The sequence below is a fragment of the Colobus angolensis genome, unplaced genomic scaffold (assembly GCF_000951035.1).
Source record: "Colobus angolensis palliatus isolate OR3802 unplaced genomic scaffold, Cang.pa_1.0 Scaffold224, whole genome shotgun sequence".
Taxonomy (NCBI): Eukaryota; Metazoa; Chordata; class Mammalia; order Primates; family Cercopithecidae; genus Colobus; species Colobus angolensis.
The window spans coordinates 6,150,764-6,156,763 of record NW_012115422.1 but is presented as its reverse complement, the minus strand read 5'-3'; the positions used below and the strand labels follow the sequence as shown (position 1 = coordinate 6,156,763).

Genomic DNA, 6,000 nt, shown 5'->3' with positions numbered 1-6,000 from the left:
CGCCTTTGCCTCCGCGCCGTCTGCCGGGTGCGGCCGCGGCCCTCAGAGACCGGGCCGCGCGCTTTTCCGCTCTTGAGCGCCCTTGTTCATTTCTGGGTGAAAGGGGCCCGAATTGTGCAACAGGTTTGGGCGTTAATCCTTATTTTCCAGCGGGTCTCTTTTGCCAGCGTGCAGAACCCAGATGTGGCTCCCGGCTCTGGGGCGAGTCCCCACGTCCAGCCCTCGCGGCTGGCTCCTTTGTGTGACCGGTGACCGGCCCTGTCGGGTGGGTGGGGGACACGGACTCGAGGCCCCAGGGCTGTGCTGAGGCTCCTGGACGCCTCCTCAGGTCGCGGGGCTTGGCTTCCACGGGCCTGCCGGAGGTTAACATCCCTCCAGCGTTTGGGAGAGTCACAAAGGGGAGGAGAGAGCGGGTTGGCCAGGGTCCGTGGTTGTGTGTTTTTCTATTTTAGGTAGACTCATACTAGAAAAGAACCGCAGTCTGATCAGCTCTGGAGGGTACAGGTGACATTTCACCCTGGATGCACGGTTTGGACTTGGCTGTTGCTCTGATATCCCCCTTGGTTTTCTTGGTGCTTTGACATCTTTCATACACAGACATCGCGGGAGAAGTTGGAAGTGCTGCGGAGGGAGTAACTAGATAGCAGCTGTTTGACAGGTCGTCTCTTCACATTTTGCCTGTGTCAAGCATGCCCACATCCATCCCAGCATAGCTTGGCAAACCATCAAATTTAAATTGCTACTCAAAATCCTAATCCTTATACATACCTACATACACAGACACACGTATATCTATATATTTTTTCTATTTTGGCTGGCTAAATCTTATTTTCTTAATGTGAAAATTTTTCCCCCCAAGGAAGAATGCGTAATAAGGTGCACTTTATCTTTGTTTACATACCTTGGGTTATGCCAATACCTAGCTGGTTTCATTGGTATGCTATTTTAGTGTAACAGTACTAATTCCTTTAGCTTTGAGCAGTAAAATACGTCTTTGTTCTAGGACCAGGAAGCTTTTATACGTAATACTTTGCCCCATAATTAAATACATGAAAAAATTCCCGAAGGACCTAAAAAGCATTTCACAACTCTATAGGCTGTTTTTATGTTCCAAATTCCAGGAAATCGCTTTGTTGAATATTCAAACATTGTGGACTAAATTTAACCTTAAAAATTGGGCCCACTCTAGTAAGTTCCCCAGCATTAGAAAAATGAATTGATTGCGTTTACCAAACATTTTAGCCCCTGTGAGTGAGAATTGAATGGAATAATTGATGTAAGAGATTAGGAGCTAGTGATGGACTAGGAATCTGACAACAGAATGCAGAATGTAGAAAGTTGTAAGTAGAGGTCACGAAGTTGCATCTACTTGGGTTTTAGTTGATTGCTAGGCATTTAATGACATTTTAAACAGGTAATCTAATGATGTATCTGAAAATGAAATGTCCACTAATTAAGAAAACAAAGTATTGCATTTTGACCTTTTTAAAAAATGTATTTTATAATGACTTGTTGAAGCTTTTCCACTCTCTAAAAATGAACTTGGTATTAATGACATTTCTTTTGAAAAAATGAAATTATACCAAACTAATTCGATTTTTAGAAAGTTTCTCTGTTATAGTAGTTTTACTTTATTAAAAATACCATTAGTCTGTATAGTAGCTAACTTCAAAGATCTTTTAAAGCTGTTACAAGCAACATGAACAACCTCTTGAGGAAAGTAGAATATTTACTAATAAAAAGTAGCAAGCAGAGAAGTGAGCCACGACCGGACCATTCCATCCTGGGTGACAGAGCCAGACCTTGTCTCAAAAAAAAAAAACAAAAAAAGAAAAAGCAGAGACTTAAATATTTATAATCGTTTTCTTTGAGATATAATTCATATGCCATAGAATTCACTTTTTTAAAGTATACAATTTAGTGGTTTTAATATATTCACAAAATTGTGCAAATGTCAACACTAACCCAAGAACATTATTACCCGAAAAAGAACCTTGTACCTGGTAGCTTTTGTTACTATTCCTCCTCCCCCATATTTGACAACCACTAATTTACTTTATGTCTCTATGGATTTGCCTATTTTGGACATTTCAAGTGAATAGAATCATAATATGTGGCCTTTTGTGTCTTTCACTTAGCGTTATGCTTTCAGGGTTTATTCATATTATACCATATATCAATACTGCATACCTATTATGGCAGAATATTATTTTGTTGTATGGCTGTGCCACATTTTGTTTGTCCAATCTTCAATTGATGGGCATTTGGGTTGTTTCTGCTTTTTGGCCATAATGAATAATGTTGTGGATACTCATTTACAAGCTTTTGTATGGTATATATGCTTTCAGTTTTCTTGAATGTATACCTAGATGTGTAATTGCTGGGTTATATGGTAATTCTGTTTAACTTTTTGAGGATCTGCTAGACTGTTTTCCATTGCTGCTGCGCTGTTTTACATCCCTTCTAGCAATGTATGAGGATTCCATTGTCTCCACATCCTTGCCAACACTTAATGTTTGTCTTTTTGATGATAGCCATCCTAGTGGCTGTGAAGTGATATTGCATTGTGATTTTCATTTGTATTTCATCTTTTCATGTCTTTATTGGCCATTCGTGTATCATTTTCTCATTTAATCTTTTGAATGGTGCTGTAAGGTAGGTTTATTCCTATTTTACTGCCAGGAAATTGAAGTGCAAAGAAGTTTAATCATTTGCTTGTTTTTTTAACCTTATAGTTAATAAGTTGCAAAGTCTGAATGTAAACTCAGGTCTTCTGACTCTACTTCCTGCACTCAGTGAGGCATACAGAAGTTCAGTTGTGTTTGTGAATGTCTGGCTGATCAGTGACAAAGTGAGGGAAAAATAAAAAAAACCAAACAATAACAAAAAATAAGGTGTTGTGGCCACACTGCCACATGTTCATCAGATTTTATTATGCATTTTCAAATAAATTCCTTTTCTACTATCATAATAAGGTAGGTCTGCTTTCCACATTTCCAACGGGGAGACAGAGTCAGAGTAATTCAACCTAGTAAAAGCTTCTTACTGGCATAGCTGATCCTAGAACCCACCGTTTCAGAATTTGAATAGTATATATGTATATATAGAGAGTAAACGCTGAAAATCTCCCTTCACTTTGTCCTTTCCCCTTCTTCACTCATAAGACCACTTCTGTCTTAAGAGAAACCGCTGTTAACAGTTTGAGGTGTATATTTCCAAACCTGTATCTTTGTATTTATGTGTGTATTTATGTATAAATATACATTTTCATATTCTACCGTACATAAAGACATGTTGCTATTCACAATGTTTTTTCTTTTACAAATGGGATTGTACTATACGTATTCCTTTGTTTTTCACTAAAATATGTTAAACTTTTGCATATGTAATTACAAAGGATAAATCTAATATTACGTTTTCGTTTAAGTTTGCTATCCATGCCTGGCTTTGGTGTCAGGATGAAGCCAGGATTAAGAATGGTTAGGAAACTTTTCACTTTTTTCTGTGCTCTGGAACAGTTTAAAATATCTGCCCTTTAAATGTTTACTAGAAATTGTCTGACAACTTTGGGGGCAGAGAGAGATCTGAGATGACCTTTCTAATTTTTTTTTTTTTCCCTTTGAGACAGAGTCTCGCCCTGTTACGCAGGCTAGAGTGCAGTGGCGTGATCACACCTCACCGCAACCTCAACTGCCTGGGCTCAAGTGATTCGCCTACCTCAGCTTCCCAAGTGGCTGAGGCTACAGGCATGTGCCACCATGTGCAGCTAATTTTTGCATTTTTTGTAGAGGTGAGGTTTCTTGGTGTTGCCAAGGCTGGTGTCAAAACTCCTGAGCTCAAGCAATCTGCCCACCTTGGCCTTCTCAAATGCTGAGATTACAGACATGAGCCGTTGCACCTGGCCCATTTTCTTATTTGTAAAATGGCAATAATTCCTACCTCATAAGAGTTTTGAAATATTAAATGATATGTGAGCTAATAAATGAAACGCCTCAGTAGTTGCATCTAACAAAATGGATAAATGTAATAAACTGTAACATGCTATACAAATGTAAATTTGTTACTACAGTTATTGTAATTATGCTTTAACCTAATAGGAACAGATTTAAGTAGATAGGATGGTGGAGCTAGGGACAGTTTCCATTAATAAATCAGAAGGATCTATAAAAATTCACAGGCCGTTTGCGATTTGATTCTGGTAGACAGTGGTATCTAAATACACTCTTTAAGAAGGATAGTAGGGAAAATCATTAACAAAACAGATCTGGATTAATCTTGTGTTGTCACTTGTTAGCGTTGTGACTGGACAAGTTAATTTCTCAGTAACATGAGATAACACCTTCTTTTATAGGGCAGTTAAAAAGAAAGAGATTAGTTTCTAGCATGCAGTAGATGTTCAAAATAGTCAATTTTTTTTTCTTTGCTTTGCATGTAGTGAATACCCAACAGTAACAAACCTGAGATGTTGAGTTTTACTATTTTACGGTTGCTTAGTGAGGTGGAAAGAACATTAAGCCCTAAGTCAGAATTTTGTTCTGTCCTATGTTTATTAACCATTGGCTGTGGATGAGTCACCTAAGTGCTTAGCTTCTTCTGTTTTCCTTATCTATAAAAAAAAAGCTAGAGAACTAAGGTGGGCACGGTGGCTCACACCTGTAATCCCAGGACTTTGGGAGGCTGAGGCGGGTGGATCACAAGGTCAGGAGTTCAAGACCATTCTGGCCAAGATGGTGAAACCCTGTCTCTACTAAAAATACAAAAATTAGCCGGGTGTGGTGGCGGATGCCTGTAATCCCAGCTACTTGGGAGGCTGAGGCAGAGAATTGCTTGAACCCGGGAGGTGGAGGTTGCAGTGAGCCGAGATCACGCCACTGCACTCCAGCCTGGGTGACAGAGTGAGACTTCGTCTCAAAAAAAAAAAAAAAAGGCTAGAGAACTACCCATCTTATCTCATTTAATTTTTCTAATAATCCTGTCAGATAGAGATGATTTCCATTTTCCCTTTCTAATAGATAAAGAAACAAAGGTGCAGGAATTGGATTTTCCAAGGTCTACTTGGTGGACTCCCCCAGTCCTGGCACTATTCTTTGGCTCATTACAACTATTCACTCCTGGGATGATAGGGCGTGCGCCTATATACAGGGAATACCAAGGGGGGAACCTACTATAAACTGAAATATTAAGTGTATGAATAAACAAAGCAGTGTTGGATGAGACTACTTACTTATTAATGACTTCCATTAATAAAATACAAATAGAGGATTGTTAATGTGTCCCAATGCCAATGCTTAAGAGTAGTAATTTAAGATGATACTTCATTTTCTCATAATCACCTTATCTAAATAATTTATTACCTACTCCTAATTTCATTTTCAGTTTGACCAAGTAAAGCAGAGAAGTAAATCAGTAAGTTAGTGGTCAGAGCTGGTTTGATAGTGGTGTGTGTGTGTGTGCGCACGCGCGTGTGTGTGACAGCTGAGAAGTACAGTTCTTCAGCAGTTTGGCATATGCAGAAACTGCACATTCTTGGAAAGAAGTAATCTGATTATAATTCATTGCCTTCTAGTAGATTTGCAGAGTCATTTAGAAAATGAACCTGCCTTTGTCAGCTGGTTTGTAAAGACCTATTGATAATATTCTTGAAAGATAGTAATATTGTCTTTCCTTTACTAGGTATTGCCAAAGCTTTTGCTTATGAGTTTTATTTTATTTGATCAGGTTCAGTGATATTGATTTGGTATCTTTGCATGCTTCATGCTAGGGATATATGAAACAAAATGCTGTTGAGAGATCACAAATTGAATTGTCATTCAGTAATAGTTTAGAAAGTCTACGAATTCTATCTATTGGGGCTTCAGTTAGCATATTTTTGTAGTAGAAGTGGGAATTACTGTGTTTAGGTTGGATAATTTTTATCAGAAGAAGCTTGAATTGCACTGTGTAAATTCTCACTGACATTGCTTCTTTTCTGCAGAATGCAAAATACTTTGGAGCTATATA

General features: G+C 38.5%; 1 protein-coding gene across 1 annotated transcript in view; it reads left to right on the top strand.

Annotated features, from left to right (window-relative positions):
• The first annotated feature begins 38 nt into the window (after positions 1–38).
• Positions 39–6,000, top strand: part of SESTD1 (SEC14 and spectrin domains 1) — a 157,095-nt gene continuing 151,133 nt past the window's right edge. The window contains exon 1 of the mRNA XM_011944053.1: positions 39–265. The gene's annotated coding sequence lies outside the window, so the exon portion shown is untranslated. The remainder of the gene's footprint in view (positions 266–6,000) is intronic.